Here is a 21,438-nt window from a genome sequence, read left to right as displayed (position 1 = left end):
GAGAAGGAACCATCAGAGCTGAAGATGAATTGAAGTTGTGTATGTTTTTAGGACATCTTTTTCACTTAAAGAACATTGTAATTAGGGATTAAAAAAGAGTATTAAGTCAAAAAGCATAGTGAACGTCAGAGTCCTTATTTTTTATTTCCAGTATTCTTTTCTTTTGTTTTCTAAATTTAAAATATTCAAATTAAAGATATTTGCAAATTTCAAAGTATATCCTATTAAATAGAATAGTATTACCTTTTGAGATGGTTTATCTAAACTCCAAGCAACGTGAAACCTTTTGAAATAATGTATAATAATTGGTTTTGAAGACTTATAATAAATCTCTGTATCAGTTATTTTTATCTACGTTTTTCTGGATGTGACATACACAGGGCAAAATCTTCCCAACTTGGTTAAATTTCCAAAATTTCCTTATAATTAATGAATACAGACACACACACACAAAATAAATATAATAAATTATAATTAGATTCCCATACATGTATAAAATAAATATAATATATTCTAATTAGGTTTTAGGAGATTTATCTTACTTCAATCTATGAACTAAAAATTTTGGCCAAGAAAAAATTTGGACAAGAAAGTACACAGGTCAGGCTCTCAGTACAGAACAGAACCGCCCATTCTAGTCTGTTTCAGTTTTTCATTACCTTTGGACTCCTGTTAACGTCCTGTGTGAAGTCTCTCTTGATGCCCAGGAGAGAGTCAATACCTCCTTTCTCTGTAGCACATTTGTTTTTTGTTCGCTCACCTATTCACTCATTCTCTCATTCTGACAGAAAAACAGTTATTGAGATCCTTTTATATGCTAGTTATTTTATAGCTTAATGAGAACAGAAATCAAAGATATAGTTCCTGTCCTTAAGTTGGTCATGATCTTTTAGGTGAAACAAACCATGCGACTTCTTGGTGAAGGGTGCCATTAAGGATGAGATAAAGGAGGCTCTGTAAGTGGTGGGGGAGGTGGGCTTATACAAAAAGTGAACATATAATCAGTGGGTGTGATAATTTATCCTCTAAACTGAATTGATATTTACATACTGATGGACATATTTTTTATGCCACCTATGGAGGGCACATGGCTATTATGACTACTCTAGCCAATTCTGTTTACATGCTTATGTACAAAGCTGTTACAATACTCACTGAATCTATCTCTCTATGACATAATGTCTTTTAACGTAGTTTCACTCATCATCGCATCTTTTCTGGGTATTTTCAGGTTACTGATTTCTGCTTATCCACAGCCTTCTGAGAAAAATTTACAGCCCTAAGGAAATATTCTAATTACCTGCACTCAGGTTTTCTAGCTAATGAGGCTAAACAGATAATGTACTATTTCTCCTTTATCCATCTTTAACCTTTGCTCAGTAAAATAGTAGAAGATTTTATCTTTGAACTCTCGTTTTAGCAGGATGGTGTTTGGAAAGTTGAGTCAAAAATCATATTATAATAGTAATGAGTACCCAACCTAAATCTTCGAGAGCTAAAGTACACTTAGCTTTGTAAACTCTTAATTCATGTGCTGATCCATTATCAAAATTTAAATGTTTAGCCAAAACTTAAAAGATTGTTTGCCCTGTGATTATAACCTCAATTGTAAACAAACCTTTGAACTCTAATGCATGTAAGTATATAACAGATACATATAGGGCAAAGTATTACAACATTTTTTTCTGACAGGCTTACATGTCATGCTGGCAGTTAATAAAATGCAGTCCTTTTTTTTTTAATTCTTTGCCCAAGGAAAAGAGACAGTGATGGAGCAGCCTCAGGGATATGAAAGTAGCCTTAACTTAATTTCTTCCCAAGAGTGGAAAAAGAGCCTCAGTTGGCATTTGATGTGGTCCTTGTGCCATCCTACATATTTTATTGGGTCTCCCAGAGACCTCTATTAAACTGGGTGGGTAGGTCGGCCTGCAGCTGCAGTGAGCTCACTTCCTGTCTTACTCTCCAGCCTCATTTCTTATTTCCTGCCACTCCCTGCATCACTCTTTATGACTTTTGTTCTAGTGAGGCCGAATTGCCTGTGGCTTTTCACAGCTGCCATGTTGTTCTTTGCTTATGATTTCTGTTTGCAATGCCTTTTACCTTACTTTGTACCTGGATGATGGCCATTCGTTCTTAATATTGAGTTTGTTTCACCTCTACCAGAAATTCTCTGCTAATTCTAATCACCCCCATTCTCCCTCCCTTAAGAAATTTTGTCATGTCTCCCTTCATTGGATTTTGACTTCCTAAAGCAGTGGTCAGCCAACTGTGGCCCGTACACCAAATCTAGGCTCTGCCTGGTTTTGTATGACCTATGAAATAAGAATTTTTTTTCCATTTTTAAATTGTTGGGAAAAAATCAAAAGAAAAAAATACTTTACTACACATGAGTATTATATTAAACTCAAATATTTGTCTATAAATGACATTTTGTTGGAACAGTGCCATGTCCACGCATTTACGTACCAAGGTAGTATCCTGTCATGTGATATAATTTAGTGATGTGATGGTGGAGTTGATGAGTACAGCCTATGCAAAGCCTGAAATATTCACCACCTGGCCCTTTACAACAAAGCCCGCCAGCCCGTCCCAGAGGTCAGGACAGAGTCCCAGTCTCCCACTATCAAGAGTTCCCAGCACAGTGACTCCTGATTCAGTAAGTTATAACTAGGTGGTCGAATAAGCAACCTCTGACTTGAACCAAGGCATCCACCCCAGGGTTTCTAGCTCTCTGTGTCATAAAGGAAGTTTAATAAAGGAAATACTGAATTGTGAAGACCTGCATGCTTGTTTTGCTCTATCATTATCTGTGTAATCTTGGACAAGTGCTTTGTTTTCCTTTATTTGAAAATTAAATAATTTTATAGTTCTTTCTAGACACAAAATTCTAGAGATATGTTAATGTTTTTGCTAAGTCAATATGCAAAAGAAGAGAAAAACAGCCAATTGGAGAACTCTTTATTAAGAAATATGAGCAAAAAAAAAAACGCAACAGTGAACTGTCACAGATCTGTTATATACCAGCTCAATCATTGGTGCCAATTAGGTGCTCTGTAGTAATCCAAATAAAAATAAAGTTTGCCATGGGTTTCAGCTATGAATCTCTGGTACTTTAGTATGTTGGAATAGAAGATAAGATCTTTTGTTGTAAGATTTGTGGCTTATAATTTATCTACATCGCTTTGAGTGACAATTTTGTTCAAATAATGAAAGACACTTTTAATGTTAGTTTTTGCTAGAATCCAGAATTGTTCTGTGTTTTCTTCTCTTTTTTTTTAAGTCACGCTCTTCTCTCTCATATGAACCTGATTTCCCCAGAGATATTGCAAGCTAGATGAAGGCTAGTGTTGATAACCAACCTGTATATCTTATTTTATAGATTATGAGAATTATGGAGTTCTTACATCTCTAAAGTGACTTCTTTAATTCTAATGGAGGTGCCTGCTGTCATCTTGGACAGTCATATAGGTACTTTGAATGAAAATATTGCAACATAATTTAGTTTCTTTGGATGAAAACCTTTTTTGCGATTTATACCTATTCCTAACCTATTTTAAAAGGCAATCAAAACAGTAAACAAAATTATACTTTTGTTTTAAAATACTCTTACTTCCATGAGAATATTCTTGAGTAAAATTGGTCGTCACCAAAACCTGTAAAAATAATACAGGTGTAAAAGAACTAAAATGGAAAGAGAATTCTAAAAATATTTTTAAATGGATAATTGTATATATTTCTACCTTTTGCTTTGTATGGCATTAAAATTTAAAATAATGTGTCCTGCAGTGTTTTCTAAAAAGCCTAACAGGTTATTTGGAATGCTCAGAATAGGAATGGCCTCCAAATTCACCTTTCCCAGTTTTCCCGAATGTAGGACTTCTATCTTAAAGTTGATGTAGTAGGAAAAATGCTTTCAGTAATTTAAAAGCTGCTAAAGAAAGTGAAAAACTTATGTATATCCAGGAAGAATTTCAGAAAAAAATATTTTTAGAAGTTCTGTGTCAATTTTTATGCAATGACTTCAAGAAATAACTTAATAAATAGACCATTTTGCATAGTCTCCTAGCATTAAGGTCCCGCTGCTGAGCTGTACCACCCCTTCCGTTGCATTCTGCAGGTAGCTCTTATACCGAAGCCTGCAGCCCTCCAGTGCGGGGCCCCTCATTGTGGAAGAGAATACATTTCCTATGAATCCACTTGCTTCAGGGTTTGCTATTGTCGATCATTGAATCAGGTCAGCTACTAGCAAGTATGTAAAGGGCAATTCAAGAGGAACAGCTTCAGTGAGATCAGAGCATTTTATGTGTAAAACACTTTTAATTCTACAGGGAATATATGTTGGGGAAAATTAGTATTATTGCTACTACTTTCAGGTTTCTTATTCTGTTTTTCACTCAACAAGTATTTGCCAAGCACCTATTGTCTATTTGGAATTCTGAATGTTACAAAAAACATAGCTGTTGCGCATCTATGAATGAATATTCTTTTACTTTAAAAAATGAAAAGCATTTTAACACTCTTACATTCCCATTTGGAATTTTTTTTCTGAAAATTCATTATTGCATTAATGTCAAGATCCACTTTGTGATTTTAAAGGAAAAATACTGCCCTTATTTTGCTGCTTTTGATATAATCATAGCCTAACTAAATGTCAAAATATTGGTAGCATTATTTGTTAAATGTATGAAATTATTTCAGTGAGAATAATTTACCAATTATGCCTTATTACATTCATAAACTATAAGGAGATTATTTTAATAATTGTTAAGATTATACACTTTCCAGAATGCCGAAATAAGTTCCTTAAGAAAAGTCAGATTTGCATGCTTTTTCTTCTGGAGCACAAATGGTACATGGATGAGAAGTGACAGTTAAAAAAAATACATAATTTGTGTGTAAAACAAAATAAGCATTTACTTGGCTGAAGACAGGTTTCTACCTGGGATGGTGATTACAGAACAACGTGTGCTTTTACAAAAAGACATCTGAAACACCTTTCTGCATATTCACTTTTTGGCTTCCTGGAAACATTTACTGTTTAGGAACGTGCTGATCAAATCCTGTGATTTTTATGTAGATGAATGAGCCGATGCTTCTGCTCCCTTCCTTTCCTTGTCTTCTCTGGGTCTCCCTGAGCTCTCCCCAGGCTGGGACAGATGGCTGCTGGTTTAGTTATGTGCGTGGGAGAGAGGGACTTCCACATGTGATTTTTACCATTTGGTAGTAATTAGTTTGTTGTATAAATTAACATTAACTGAACCGTTCTTCAGGCATTGTTTGTAATTATCTTCTTTGAGTCTCTGAGTTGTGTAAAGAGATAAAAAGCAGGGAAGAAATTGTTCTCTATTTTACAAAAGCTGAAGAATCTAGCATTAGGCTGAATAAGACCACCAATTACTGTTTGTATGCCCAGTAGGCCAAAAACTTTGAAATAACTGTAAAACAGAAAAACAAACAAACAAAAAATGGCAACTTAACGGTTTAGAAATAGAGTTCCTGAAATTGTGTGATTTTTATTTTAAGACAGAACTGAATGTAAGAGAAAAATGAAATATAGTTTGAGATATTTTTCTTCACATTATTTAGCCAATAATTGTTTTAGTTCTCACAAGAACTTCCACTTGAATGTCTGTCTGTCTTAATCTTTTTTCTTCTTTATATGTTACGTACTTGGTTTCGATGCTTTAGATGCTTCAAATAGAAGTATTTTGAGATTAGTATGTCAATATTCATCTGTTCAGGCATAGCTGTTCATTAATAAATGGGCCTTTGATAATTCAGGTTTTAAACTTGGTGGAGTCACAGTTCCCTCTCCCCCCATCCCAGATAAAGGTATTGGGCATGAAGGAAACAAACAATAAACAACCTATGTTTAAAATTCCCCTTCAGTTTGGTTTTGGCCTTTCTCATATTATTTCTGGGTTTGAAATTTTCTTCTTGTGTCTTTCTCTAAAGAGATCTAATAAGTAATATCATATAACAGATTGTCCTTTAAAGCATAAATGTTTCTTTCTGAAAAAAAAATTCCCATCTGTGTTTTTTCTTTGGAAATTGCTCTAAGAAACTATCAAGAAGAACAAATTATTGCTAGACATATTTTGACCCAAAGTATTTAAAGTATGTCATTGCACTTTTACTGTCCATAACGCAGTCATAACTTTGATGTTGACAAGAAAATATGATGGGCATTATTCTACCAAGAGCTTCTTTACTGCAGCCCATAAGGTGATAAAACCTCAGTCACACCAGAATTAGTATTTGTGTTACCCTGTTATTAGATTATTAATAAAAATGCATACCACAAATAGCTATTTTCTATCATACAACCTTCAGATATTGATCAGATGTTCCTTCTAGAAACTGTAACTACCAGATGTAATTCTTCGCTTTTTAAAAAAAATGTTGTTGCATTTAATTTCATGGAGTTCAATTATTTAATGAGTCTGAAAGATTTAAAAATATTCCAACACCATTGCAAACTACTTGGAATAGTAAGAACAGTTTCCCCTTTTTTAGAATAACTGCACTTAACTGAGCTTTTTTTTTTTTCAGTGAATGAACAAAACTAAGGTCCCCCCCACCTTTTTTTTTACCATAAGTAGGAGGTTTATTTCTGAAATGCAAGATGGCATTTTGTATGACGGTAATACACCTTATTAACAGAATGAAGGAAAACTTTTAAAGAATAGAAAATATACGAAGTATGTCCTCAGGCAACAATGAAATTAAACTAGAAAACAGTAAGAGAGAGATGCCTAGAAAATTCCTAAATATGTGGAAATTACACAGCTCACTTTTATTAAAATTAAGGCACTTTAAAAGCTTTTTTGTTTTGAGTTGTTGGATGAACCATTCACATATCTATATTATTCTGAGGTTAACAGAGATATGCCTTTTTTTCTTTTATAATGGGAGTGTTTTAAGAAGAGTTTGTGGATTACAATAAATGAGGTGTATTTTTAAAGTACTTCTAACACAGAACTTATTTTTATGAAATAGGAAAACTAGAAGTACTGTATGCCTAGAAGTTGGCCTCCGGTGAAGTGTATCATCTTGCATCTCCCATAATTAACCAAGATTCTAAATCATGCTTCTCCTTTAAATGTAATCACTATTGACAATTTTAAAAGCTCCAGAGTTTCTGAATTTTCAAAAATTTTGCCTCCTCAAAATAGCTTATGCACATGTATTTTCCCCAAATGAGAAAAAATCCTTATTGTCTTATATCTTTATTTTGGCTGTAAATCAAATAGACATAAAAACCTTATGCGCTGTGCTTTTCAAAACCTAGAGCTGGCAAAGAAGGAAGCAGCCTTAATCCTGAAGATATTTCCTTTCCCTGCTTTACCAGATAGTAGTGTATTTTCTTCTAAATTGGACAGGTATAAAATTTGGTAAAATTTTGAAGGGCAAAATTTGTGTCTGCTCAAAATCATTCCATATACTATATGCTCTCTGTAAACGACATGAGTATAATTTTGGCAAAATATTTCATTAGGATAGTTTTTGATTTGTACATATTAGGATTCTTAATATTAGGCCAAAATATGGCTCTGTGTGAGGGAAAATAGACTTTATGTTCTTCAAGTAAATGTAGATCCTCTTTCCTGAAAGTGAGGCAAGATAAACACTTCTGCTTCCAGACTGTTTGATTTTGTTTCATTTATGTACTTGTGTTCATAAGAATACATAAATCTAGGCTTACCTGCACCTTTTGAGGAAGTTACAATATCCCAGCTTCCCCACCCACACAAGCCTAAACCATTTTTTCATTACTCCCCAATTCAGAAATTTTTATTTAGTATTTCTTGTTTGTTTGTTTTTAGATTAAAACAATCAACTGTTGACAAATACTCTACACAAAACCCAACTCTGAAAAATATTTTTGGCCACCATTTGAAATGCAGACTCCTGTATGACGTGCTATATTTTGGATCCAGAGATAAGAAGGAAAGGGGAGAAAATAAAAGCAGCTCCTCTGTGGCTGTGGCTGTGGCTGTGAAGCTCAAAGAGAATGCATTAATTAACCCAAGAGAATTTCTAGGAAGCTGTAGTGAGAAACTGTAGCTTTGAAATCTAGTGATCTTTATCCACTGTTGGGTTTGGGTCAAAGACCTTGGACAGAGAAGGAAAAAGGGAAGGAGGTACATTATAGGAACCAGATGTTAAAAACTGATAAAGGCTGACCAGCCCCCTGCTGCTGAAATCTACCCCCACCTCCATCAAAAAGGTGACATTCTCCTCTGAAGCCCCTCTGTCCTTAGAGGAGAGAAGGAGACACAATTCTGGCTCTGCATTTTTCCTTTCGCCTACCTTGTCGAATGGCCCGAGAAGACTAAACAGGTGTTATCTACTTTTGATTTCAGTGCATTTAAATTAATCCTGTCAGCTCAGCTGTTAAAACAACTGTCATCTCCAGCTGTTAGTAATTTTCAACTGGGCACTTTCACAGGTTGCCAAGATCTGAGCCTGCATCGTGCGTCTCTCTGAATGCAGTAGAGTAACAGTTGTGGGTTTTTTTAAAGGGGCTTGTATTGTAATGCTGCACACATGAAATGGTCGTAATAACAATAATTTCTGAAGATTCTCTGGTGCCATGTTGTGTGGTATATAAATAAACCATGTGCTAAATGCCACTTCTATCTATATTCTGGGATGTGTTACATAACATTTTGGGATATTTAATTTGATGACCAGTAAGTCAACTTGGAAAGGGTAAAAGAGGGAGGTCTGATAAAGACCTTAGGAGACAGAGAGCGTACAGCACCTGCTTATGATGATTTTTTGTTTCCAGAAACAGTAGCTGCTTCTGGTAGATTTACGGTTTTTCTTTCACTGAAATATTCAGTAAAATACATTGTTATTTTTTAACAATTTGAGTAACTGCACTTTCAAGCCAAATATGAGGTTTCTGGCTAGATCTCTTGCTACTGAAATTTTAAATCATAAGAGACCTTTCTTGGATAATTTCAAAGTTATTTGTTTATTTAGGGGAGGTAATTAGGCTTATTTATTTACTTTTAGTGGAGGTACTGGAGATTGAACCCAGGACCTTGCTCATGCTAAGCACGCACTCTACCACTGAGTTGTACCCTCCCTCTCTTGCATAATTTCAGTATTTGGGATCTATTTCAGTCAGTATGCATCCAAAGCTGATATAGTGGAGAGGAGGAAAGGCTATCAGGAAGTGCAGTCTATTATTAACAATTGGATCCCACTGAAAATGTACAGTAATCTCAACTCTTATCAAGGGAGGACCTTCATTTGCCATGGATGTGACCACCTGGAACCAATGAGTTGTCCTCCTGTCCTAACCATACACATTGTACAATGGGAAAATTATAATAGATTTTCTGTTCCTTTTACACAGTATGAATCTGAGTGTTAGCTTTTTACTATAAAAGTATGTTTCAAAAGAAAAATAAATATACAAGTGACAAATTAATTTTAAATTGTTTATGTTTAAGAATAATATCAGATCAATAATGAAAATGATTTTCAATAAAATGTACTAGTCATAAAATTTCTGGCTAACTTAAAATATTTTATTTGAATTTATGTGATACTGATGTTGGATAAATTTGTATTGATTAGTTTGACTATGGTCTACACTGATTAATTTCTAAGGAATTTCTGATTCTGTATTTATTTTAATTTATAAAAATATGCCTAATTTTTAGGAGGCTATTACATGCACAAAGTAAACAGTAATAAAATGTGTATAATGAAAGTATCTCTCCTTCCTAACCCTGTTCTTCACTTGTTAAACATTAGGGAAGTTTATGCATAGAAATATGGAAAGATATCTATGATTTATATTTAAAGTTTAAAAAGTTGCATAATAGTAAATATAGGATTATCTTATTTTTAAAAAGTATGTATGTGTGTTTGTATGCACATTTAAGTATTAGATATTCATCTAAAATATATGTTATTAATACATATTTTACCTTGGATATTTACTTTTGGTGTTTTCTGTTAACATGTGGCTAGTTACTAGGGATTAGATATTTTGAAAAATGAACAATCTTCAGTAATGCTAATAAGAATCGGTTACTGATGGATTTTGTTTCTAGTTTCTATAAACGTTAATTTACATAACAAGAATGAGCTGTTAAAAACTAACGTAATATAGGAAATATGTATGTGTAGGCACTAAATCAGAGACGATAGGGTGTAGATGGGGGTAATACAGAGGATCATAGGAAGGGCATGCAAAGGGGTATTACTATAGAGTTAGCTTTGCTTCCTTTATTTTCAAAGCTATATTTGCTGAAGTATCTACCTTTAAAAAATTGATGAAAAAAAGGAAAAAGCAGAGTATGCTTGCTCAGACGAGCATACAAACATCGAGTCTGAATGGGAAACAGGTATAATGAAAAACATGTTCTGCAACCATTCTTGTAAAGACTAATATGTTTAATTAATGAGATACTCTGTATTGGTTTCCTGGGGCTGCTGTAACAAAGTAACACAAACTAGGTGTCTTAAAACAATGAAAATTTATTCTTTCACAATTCTAGAGGCTAGAAATCTGAAGTCAGGGTGTTGGCCAAGCCATGCTCCCTCTGAGACCCTCGGTAGAATCCTCCTCGCCCTCGCCTCTTAGCTTCTTGTGCTGGCCCTCAAGCCTTGTGTTCCTTGGCTTTCAACTGCATGACTCTCATCTCTGCCTCAGTTGTCACATGGTTTTCTTTCTGTGTCTATGTTCTTACACGGCCGTCTTCTTATAAGGACCCCAGTCATACTGAATTAGGGCCCACCCTTACAACTTCATCTTAACTTGATTAAATCTACAAAGATTCTATTTCCAAATAAGGTTAGATTCACAGGCACTAGATGTTAGGACTTCAGAATAACTTTCTTGTGGACAACAGTTCAACTCATAACACTCTTTGAAATATAAACACAAATGGGATAGATAAACCAACTAACTATTCATACATATCTATGAATTTATTTAATCACAGTATAAGTTTAAATTGGTATGTAAGAATACACTTTGGAGTATAAAAGAGGAATACTAACTTCAGAGCTTACACAGGCATTGATACAGGGCACTCCACCTACGTGAACTCTTGTGTTGGAAGTCTGCACATCTAATAGTTGACCTGAAGATGCTGGGCAGATACCTAGAAGTGGAGAAAAGGGAGGAAATTGTGCTGAAAGGAAGATGAGAAGATTACAGAATAAAACAGACACATTTATTTTCCTTGTAGCAGAAAATGCTCATTTATGTGCCCTTGAAAGCCACCTTGTTGTCCAAAGCTGCAGATCCTGGCCCGGGTGTAGTCATTCACAGGGTTACAGTACCTTGTGACTGCAAAGGCTGTGTATAGAGTTTGTGGATGTTTTATTGTAACTTACATTCCATTGTCACTGGGGTTGTGACTACTTTGCCAAACACACTATTGTTTAAAAAACAAAGTCAACAATTGCTGCAGTGCACTAAATAAAACCCTGTCTTTCCCTCCATGCCACTATTCTTACTATAGGAAAAGTTTTTGTGGTTTTTTTTTTTCTTTTAATGGAACAAGGGTAAGTTTTACATCGTAATAGCACCTCAGTTTTTGGTTTACATTTTACATTGATTCCGATGTTATAAACCAAGATCAAAAGAAATATTTGAGTAAAGCTGACTCAGTGAACCTCTTTGTAGTTATGCCAGAGTTAAACATGTCTCTACCACCTATTAGGAGCCGAGTGTTGCAGTCAAAGCCAATCCTCCCATCTGAGTGCTCAAGATGGAGAGGAGAAGACGTGGGTGCATCTGCTCGACCTTTCCTCTGGGAAACAAGGATGCCTTCTGTATTCCTGCCCTGTGCTTTCTCACAGCATTCTTAGGAGCAGTGCTGAGAAATATTAGGTCTAAGTGTAGAAGACTGATTTTCCACTGAACTATGGAAGGTTAATGGAAGATGAAAAAAAAAAAAAAAACAGGAGGGAAAATGGAAGACTTTTACTTTTCCTTGGCTCTGTAAGGCTGTTACTGTAAGTCAGGGCAGCGGAAGAATGGAAATGATGGCCACTTGCCTTTTTTCATATGCATTTTGCCAGAAAGAAATACAATTAGTCATAAAGTTAATTATCTAGACTTTAAAATATTCCCAATTTCATAAATTCGAAGAACATATTACAGGGATGTGTTCTATCTGTATCTGCAGTCCCCTCAGAGGAGTGGTGAGCAAATGCTTTACACAGCATTCACTGTCTGATGAGGCACATTTCAAAATTTAACTGTATGCACAGTAAATTATTCAGTCAAAATATTATATTTCAAGCTTAAAAGGAAGTGACAGCAGTATATAGAAAATTTGCAGATGGCTAAAACTTTGGCTTAGATGATAATCTTGACTTTGTTCTGAATTATCATGTTGGGTTGTATGTATTTATATAGACCAGTCAGATTCTTGTCTATCAGATTCCTAAGATGTTGTGTTGAGGTTATATAAGATGGATAAACAGATTTCTCTTTTAATGGTAGAAAATGGAAACAACAACAACAAAGCTTTGATTAGCTTGAAAGATTATACTAACCTTAGTAATGCTACTTTTTAATAACAGATAACATTTATTAAGCATATAGTTTTTTCTCAGGCATCAACGTACTTTATATGTTTTCTCTACCTACCCACCTACCTATATGCCACTATAGATGAGGAAACTGAAATCCAGATGGACTAAACACATTGACTAAAAAGTTAGTAAAAGCAGGGCTTGAACTTGGAGATGTCTGGTGGAAAACATCATCCATTATATTATCCATTATCATTTCCTGTAGGGTCACATATGATGCACACAGTTAATATGAGAGCAGTTGTGAAGTAACGAATAAGTTAATCATTCCCTCATTCATTTCACAGATTTTTTTTTTTGAACAGTCGGGCTTACAGAATACTCTGACATACAGCAAAACAAATGACATGCCAACCTTGTCACACAGAACGTTATGTTCTCTTGGTGAATACTTTTTTCCAGATGTGTGAATATGGATATGCAGTGACAGGTAGCTAAGAGAAAAAGTTAGATATCAGGAAATGATAAATTTCATTTAAAAAGGCAGAGATATCCTGATGGGGGATAAAAAGTGGATTTTTTGATGACAGGGTGATATCATTGAAGATGGCCAGTGTCTGTCTAGGCAGAGATGGGGGAAGACACTCTAGGGCTTTGGCAAGGGTGTTTGAGCGGGGTGAATGCTTTAATAGTTCAAAGCACAGAGCTTAAAATGCATTGGGTATCATCAGGGGTGATAAATAAATAAACTAATTTATTGGGAATAACAGACAAATGAATTGAGAAAAGCAAACCAAATTAGATTCTAAATGTAGTTTAGGATCAGGTTGGAGAAGCCCTCAATGCCACACTAAGGAGTTGAAATATATTGAAAATCTATTGATGATTTTCCAGCAAAGGAATATTCTGATCAAAATTCCATTCTCAGAAACCATTTTCTTCATTGATTATTCTGCCTTAGTACACACTTTCTTGAGTTGCTTTGGGCAACAACAATAACCAAACAGTGGTGCCAAGGATGTGCTGATATAGATCAATATCTATGGACTTGTTTTCCATCTTAGGATTTTAGGTTCCATAGATAGCGGCGGTACACAGAGAGTGTAATCAGTTAGGCCCAAGTTCAGATGATGTATCCAGTCTGGATTTTATGTTACTTTTTAATAGAACTTGTATTTTACTGTAATCCTTGCAGTACTTATTTCTGCCATGAGATTTTAAGTATCTTGAGGTCCAGAAACTTGTTTATTTACTAAATAGCATGTGTTGAAGCAGACTATAGTACATCATAGTTGTTTAATTATTGTATATTGAAATAAGGGCCTTGATGAGATGCTGGATGTTTTGTAAAATAATTACTTACTAAATGGATAAAATTTAAACAAACAGAGTCAAAATCGTACGGCTCTGTAGCTCTGAACAGACATTCATACCTGAGGTTTTGTGACCATATCATAGTTTTCACATTGCTGAGATAGCATTCATGTCGTTCCATCTTTATGAAAGCTTTCAGCCCTTCATTTTCCAGGATAATGTTAATATGTCTTTTCAAATTCAGCTGAACAGTACTTCTTTGAAAAAGGATTTCCTTAACGTCTTGTCTGGCTGGTTAGAAGTACAGCCTTTGTGCTCGTTTTTTCTTCTTACATTAGATTTACTGTTCATACCCGATCACACTTAATCAGTCTATTTCACACTTTCTCCACCAGACTGTAAATGTCTTGAGGGCAGGGAGGATGTCATTTCATTTTTGTGTTCCAAGGCTAATCCAGTATTTGGTAGGTAGCAAATTAGTGTTAAATATTTGATGGAAGGGTGATGGATTCAAGGTTGGAAGGTTAGTTAGAAGGCTATCAAGAGGGCTCTATGATAGAGGTAGTTGAGACCTAAACAATTTTTATCTTTACAAGTGGAGAGGAGAGTAAGAATTTCAGAGATATTGAAGGGTAAAAATTAATGAGACTTGGTGGCAAGTAGTATGTGATGATAAAAAGTTAAAGATGCAGAGTGACTTGCACTATGAAGGTGCCATTAAAGGAGGTTGAGGAGGCAAGAGTAGGACCTGATTTCTTGCTGAGACAGTTGATGGGTCTTCTTCTGGATGTAATAATTTTGAGACACCATTGGGCAATACTGAGATGTTTAGGAAGAAGTTAGTAAGAAATTGAAATCTGAATGAGATCAGGAAAGGACATAAGAATTTGCAAACCATCCACATAATGATGACATAGTGATGAAGTGTGTTGGTGAAAGAGATATTAATGGAGACTTTAGAGGAGAGAGGGATGACTGAACCTGGTAAGACCTACTTGAGGCACATTCGGAAAAGAGTCCTGGAAAATAAATAGTGAGAGAAGAAAGCAAGGAGGGGACGATTTCAGGAAAGTTAAATTTGAATTGAATGTAATTTTCTGTGGGATTTTTTTTCCAGCTCTGCAGGTATAATTGACAAAATTGGTAAAATATTTAAAGATTGGATATACTTACACATTGTGAAAGGATTCCCTCATTTAGTTAATTATGTAGTTTCAAGAATATTAGGGAAGAATGGCTGGAGTCGTAATTGTTAACAGAATAATATTCCATACTGTGATTTATAAACAGATAATTACTGATCTAGTCAGAAGCCAGATTTCAAGAATACAAAAAGGAAAGCAAGTAAGACGATAAATTACGTGAGCAGCAGATTTAAGGTAAATAATTGTTTATTGGACATTTCTATTTCCACCTAAAATAGCATACAGACCCATGGAGGATGCTTACGTCGATTGTACTGAAGTGCATTGTAGAAACACACATTTCACGAACTCTTACAGTTGTCAGTTATCTTCCCTGTGTATCTGGGAAGGTATAAAAGTTACAGTAGACTCTTTTTGACGATCCTACTTTTTTGTATTAAGGATAAGCACACAGCCAAACCATGTCGATTTCCATGAGTAAACCATGTTTTATGAATGTGTTGTATTTTGAGGTATGACGCCAGAGTTAGTACATACATGAGGAATCGGAATGGCTGGTGTTTTTAATCTAAGTCACATGGTGCATATCCATTGACTTGTCCCTTTATAAAACTATGCATCAGGTCTCATGTTTAAAAAGTAAAAAGAGAATTAAATGTCCCTAAAGTTTGTTCTGTGTCTAATATTTTGCATTTTATATTTGTAGCATGTGTTTCCTGAAAAGGGTTTTCTTCTTATGGTAGCTGAAAAGTGGGTTTCTGAAGACCATCATCTTCTTTACCAGGATTGCAAGGACATGGTAATAGCAGAGAGAGTGAGATTAACTAAAATACCTGATCTGCTTCTCCCTAACAACAGAATTTTGTCAGTAATACTGAAAGCATGAAAGCCATTTACATTTGAAGGCAGCAATAGGAGTGAAATTTAAATCCAAGTACTGCTGTAATTTAATAAATAGTAATCAACTGAAAAACACGTTTAAGTAAAATTTTGGTATGAAAGTAAATAATGTTTAAAAGTGTGGAGAAAAACCTAGGTGTAAGAATTCAAGCTTTGCTAAAAAGTGAAAAAGTAAAAATTCTGTACATAAAATACGGGAAATATTATGACCTAATATTTAACTGCATCAAGATAATTTTTCACATTTCACCAACAGAAGTTCTGTTGTTGTTGTTTTAGTGGAAGTACTGGGGATTGAACCCAGGACCTCGTGCATGCTAAGCACATGCTCTACCACTGAGCTATACTCCCCCACCCTCACCCCCAAAAGGTGTGTTTTTTAAGGAATCATTCCGGTAGAAATGTGTGCTCTACTGTCCTGAGCTTTAGCTTGATAGATAATCCACTGGACTAGCCAGAGGTTGACTGTGGTTGAATTACTGCCTTATGTTGACAACCCAAAATTCTGTAGGCTACATGGGGTTTGGAAGATTGAAGGAAGGCATTAATGCTGCCACACTGTTTTCTTATTCCTTGTTCATATTCTCTCTTCCTCCCTCTCTCCTTCTCTTGTTTTTCCCCTTTTCCTTTCTCTTTCTTCTTCTTAACCACTGTTTCATAATTAAACCAGGTCCCCAGTTCTATCATGGCCAGCAGGTCATCTCCACTGGGTTTTGCTGATAGGCTGTCACTGGGTTTGGGTGCTGTAAAGCTGCCCCAGGAGCCAAGGGAAATGGGTCACAAGACTGTTCCTGGCGAGGCTTCTCATCTGTTTTTTAGGACAGTAAGTCCAGAGACGAAGGGGATGCCCCAGTGATGGCTATTTCCTAAACGAGTGTTTCTCAAAGTGTGGCCCAGTGCCCTCCTAACTGCTTCTCACACACAGTGCTTTTTATTATGCCTACCTTTTAACGAGGTCTCCAGAGAACTAAATGCTTTGCATTATTATCTAATTTAATTTTATAATCCTACAAGGCAGGATTATCCCAATTTTACAAATAAGGAAATGGTCATAAAGACTGTATACGATACTCTTAAAGAAATTCTAATGAAGATGCTTGCTTGTTTTATGATATACTTTCCTCTTCCAGGGCTGTTGCTTTTGTCAGCATAGTTTCCCAGGTGGGCAGCTGCAGTGATCTTTTCCTCCAAATGCAGTGATTTAGATGAGTATTTAGAGGAGTAGGACAGATATGAAGGGAAACGGGAAGAATAAACTTTTCTGCTCTCCATTTGTGTTAGTGGATTAATGGTGTAGATATTTAACCCTATGATTGTGTATTCAGAAGTTTTGTTTTGTAAAGAAAAGTGATAGCTAAACATTATATTATGTCCTAATTTTGACATATTGCCATATTCTACTTACCATTAATGTGTATATTTTAAACATTCTTTTCTCACTGTGTTTATTCCTTTGGTTCATCCATCTGACAGTGACTCATTCACATGTTAACAAATATTTGTGGAGTTCTTAGTATGTTTGAGAACTGGGTTGACACAATTTCATGAAAGTCTTCTCAGCATTTTATATCAGGATTCAGTAAGTGTTAAGACGTCTTCCATTATTCTCACTGACATTTTGGATCTCTCAGAATATTTCATGTCTTTCAAGTGCACTGTCATTTATGCTAGTGACAAATTTTTAAAAACTGTACATTTATATTCAATACTTTTAGAAGATTGTCAATGAAATTACATCATTGAAAATTAATCTAGGTTATTATTATTGTGAAATGCATTATATCCAACTTTGGATTATATCCAGAGATAAAATAAGTTGTTAAACTTTATATAATTGTTTCAGGCAGAAGCAGCTATAGTTATGAAATATAGTTTGATTAATCTTATCTCTAGAATATTGTCTATAATTTTCTGTTGGATAAACTTTGTTCAGATTAATAATATTGAAAAGGTTTTCTTTATTATGTACTTTATAAACAAAAGTGTTAGTTGAGACAGGCTGAACTGATTTACCTTGTTGAATAAACAGTTTAGTAGCTGGAATATGAACCCTGCCTCTGATTCTAATAAGAGTATGAATTCTTAATTTGCAGTATTTCAAAATGGCAACCATGAGAATGAGAAAGACAATAATCTTGTATTTTTTTGGAGGTAGCACAGATCTTTAGAACCTTAGATTTAATTCAGTCAAACATATATTTACTGAATGCTTCTTATATCCAAGTCAGTGTTCTCAATACAGGAAATACAGCAGAGGACGAGACAGAAAGCCCTAAATGTATGGATCTCCAATGAGAAGAGTCAGATTATAAATGTAATGAATAGGTAAAGCAAATCATTTTGTATCACATACAAATAAGTGATATGGGGAAATGTGGTGTGGAGATTGGGAAATGTAAGGGATGATAACTTTATAAATTCTTCCTGAGGAAATGACATTTGAGCAGACTTGAAGGAGATGAGGGAGAGAGCTAAGTGGGTAACTGGGGGGCAGATCATTGTGTTAGAGAGCAGAGTACAAAAGGCCTGGTATGTTTGAAGGACAGCAAGGAGCCCAGTGTGGCTGGAATGAAATGGGCTGAGGAGGCCAGGTGGAAGTGAGTTCAGAGAGGTGAGGGGCCCTGGACGATGGAATGCTGGAGGCTACTTAGGGGACTTAGGATTTTACTGAAAGGAGTGAAAGCTGTCAGAGGGGTCTGAGCAGAGGAGTGCTGTGAAACGTCTTAGCCATCAAATATTTCTTATACTTCCAGACGTCTCTGGAATAGTGCCATAGTTTTAGAGGTTTCCGGAGTTTTGCCAGAACTTTTAATTCCAAATCATTTAGGTACAGGGAATTTGCTGTCACTACTGGACCTTTTTTTTTTTTTTTTTCCAAGCACCCATTACGACCTGCTCTAAGATTTGGATTTCTTGTATTTGAACCAAATAAACAGAATTTCAGTTTTCAGTCTTTTATTCAGAAATATTTATAGCCAAAAACTCAAATGAAGGCTGACTCAGTGGTCCTATCATGACTTCATAATTCAGAAATTTGGCCAGGTGACCCACATGTCCTGATGCTTTCAATAAAAGCATGTTCTGTGGCCAAGAGGTACCTGTCTATGTCCTCAACACTTTAAAAGCAGATTTCTGAAACACTGCCCTAAATATTAAAGACAAAACTTATAAATATCTTGTAATCTGGTTGTGCCAGTACCTAGTCTGAGAAAAAAAATACTGCTTTCCTTTTAGAAGAGTTCAAACAATTAGGTACCAAAGGCGGGCATCAGAAGTCCATTGCAGCAATATGACTTAAACTAATTACGCATCTGGTGGTGGTTAAGACCGCTTTGAAGCTGTATTTTTCAGGTTTGGCATTCAAGTTAGACTCATGTTTTGCTTTTTTTTAAGATATATAAAATACGGTAGCTAATTTCTCCTGAAGTAAAAAATATCTCTTGTGAAATAGTACAGAGATAAGCATGCACGCTTAGTTAGCTCCACCTTCTCTCATGTGGTTATAATAAATATGCTTTACCCTAAAGCTTTGGCAGTGTGGGAGATGTTTAAGTGCAGACGTATAATGTTATGTAAGAATGAATAAGCACAGTAAGTTAGAATGGAACTTACTATATTGCTGATCTCGAGGTAGTCTTTTGTTAGTTCTTTCACGCAGTGGAATTGTAAAACTCTACTGTCTTGCAGTTAGGAACAGTTGGTCTTCAATTAGGAGATCCAGTTTAGGAGCTAAATACAGTTTGAGAGTTCAATCCAGATTTAATCCCTCCTACCTAGTTCCTAGTAGAATATGAAAATTTCACCACCACTGATAACCATTTTTTTTTTTTTGCCTGTCTATTCTCCAGCTTCCACTGTCATTAAACTCCTTGATACAATTTTAAGCGTTAGTGCTGCAACTCAGCTATGAATATGTGCTCTTTGCTGGTAACTTATGAAATTCCAACTACGCATTCAAATCTACTTTACTTGTACCCTCTCTCTGAAGTTTATCCCCCAGGGATACTTAAAAGTCTTTAGAATAATGATACATTTACTTTCCCTTCTTTTCTCCATTGACCATCGTGATCTTATTGGGTTCTGAGGGGCTTTGTTCAATGTTGCATCACACTTCCTACTAAGAAAGAAAGAATTCAGCTGCCAGGCAAGACTTTAGACAAAAGGACTGTGGATGGAATGGCAATATGTAATTTGAGTTGTAAGCACCGTGGATTCATTGTAGTTTAGAAGTTTTCATCATAAGTGAGTTGTAGTTAAAAGGATTTGGTAGACGATTGGGTATCGATAGGTAACAGTTAGGGTTTTCCAGACTCCCTTTTATGTGGCGGAATGGGAGCTGTGTATCAGTCAGGTTCAGACTCTTAAATTACACCCTCCCTCTTGACCTTGTCTTCCAGACTCCAGAGTATTTTTTAGTTTATTAGTTAAGTACTACCCGGTCATTTAAATACCAGAAAGCTCCATTTTGGGGGAAGATTGTTTCCAGCAAGGGAAAATGGTAATCAATAGAGACGTTGCAGATACTTTTATATTTTGCACACACACATGTGTGCACACAAACACACACATTCCTGAGGGTGGCCTTCTGTAAACTGTAGCTTCATTGTATGGCAGCAACTTTTGGAAATTCACTAACTAATAATGCACAGCAAAAGCTCTGTTCTGTGGCTAGTTCTACCCACAGAACTCCCATTCAGCATTTTTTCTGTTTTCCTGGATTATTTGAACAGTTAATAGGCACATACACATGAGCACACACTCAAACATACATGCTTCTCCCACATCACAAAAACCACCCTCGCATTTGGCTCTCATCTGATCCTCAATTTAGCCACAAGGCAAAACTTTTAACAAGCTTGTGTTAACTCTATTAAAAAGGTATCCAAAAGTAGTCTCAAAAAGTAATATTTGAGGAACGTAGTTGAGGTAAGGAAAGGGGAAATGATATTTAAAATCATAATATAACTTTTCTGTACTAACAGAATAAAATCTCTGGGGCATCTCTTGCTAGTGTTTTTCATCAGCTCTCTGTCCTTTGAAAAATCTCAAGCGAAGTCCATCCTTTAAACATAAAGGATAGTAGCTCTAGATACTTGATGGTATTGCAGTTTATTCTTGAGGGTCTCTTATTTATATTTTTTTTAATACATTAGCTGGGTTATCAGAAATCATCTTTCTAATCTAAGTTAAATGGTACAGTTTAAAAACTGTTATTAAGAAATAATTAGCATTTGTAGGAGAGTCTAAATTTTGTTTGACTAAGAAGCAATACTATTTTAAAGCTGATACTCTAAAAATGAGATATTCTTTTGTAAACTAAATAAATGAGCCCTAACTTAATCAGTATTTTTATCAGGTGAATAGATGAACATATATATCTGACAGTCATAGTTTTATGAAAAAGGCTAAATTCAAAACAATCTGTCTTTTGCAGAAATATTGTTCTTAAATGTCCTTATTGCCAGGAACACAAAATATTTCCAGTAAGAATTATGTTTTTGTTTTTCTTACAGTTATTAAATGGCTACTCTGTGAAAGACATTATCCTTTCAATGCAGGGAAT

The 21,438-nt window shown here is 35.2% G+C and overlaps 1 protein-coding gene and 1 non-coding gene across 10 annotated transcripts in view; one reads left to right on the top strand and one right to left on the bottom strand.

The window, feature by feature from the left end:
* SOX5 (SRY-box transcription factor 5) overlaps positions 1-21,438 on the top strand; it is an 899,287-nt gene that overhangs the window by 649,327 nt on the left and 228,522 nt on the right. The gene's annotated exons all lie outside the window — the stretch shown is intronic.
* Positions 16,155-16,226, bottom strand: TRNAA-AGC (transfer RNA alanine (anticodon AGC)). Its single transcript has one exon. It is a non-coding gene; the product is annotated as a tRNA-Ala (tRNA).

This window comes from Camelus dromedarius, chromosome 25 (assembly GCF_036321535.1).
Source record: "Camelus dromedarius isolate mCamDro1 chromosome 25, mCamDro1.pat, whole genome shotgun sequence".
Taxonomy (NCBI): domain Eukaryota; kingdom Metazoa; phylum Chordata; class Mammalia; order Artiodactyla; family Camelidae; genus Camelus; species Camelus dromedarius.
Note: the sequence above shows the minus strand (reverse complement) of the source record. Positions and strands in the feature narration are given on the sequence as shown.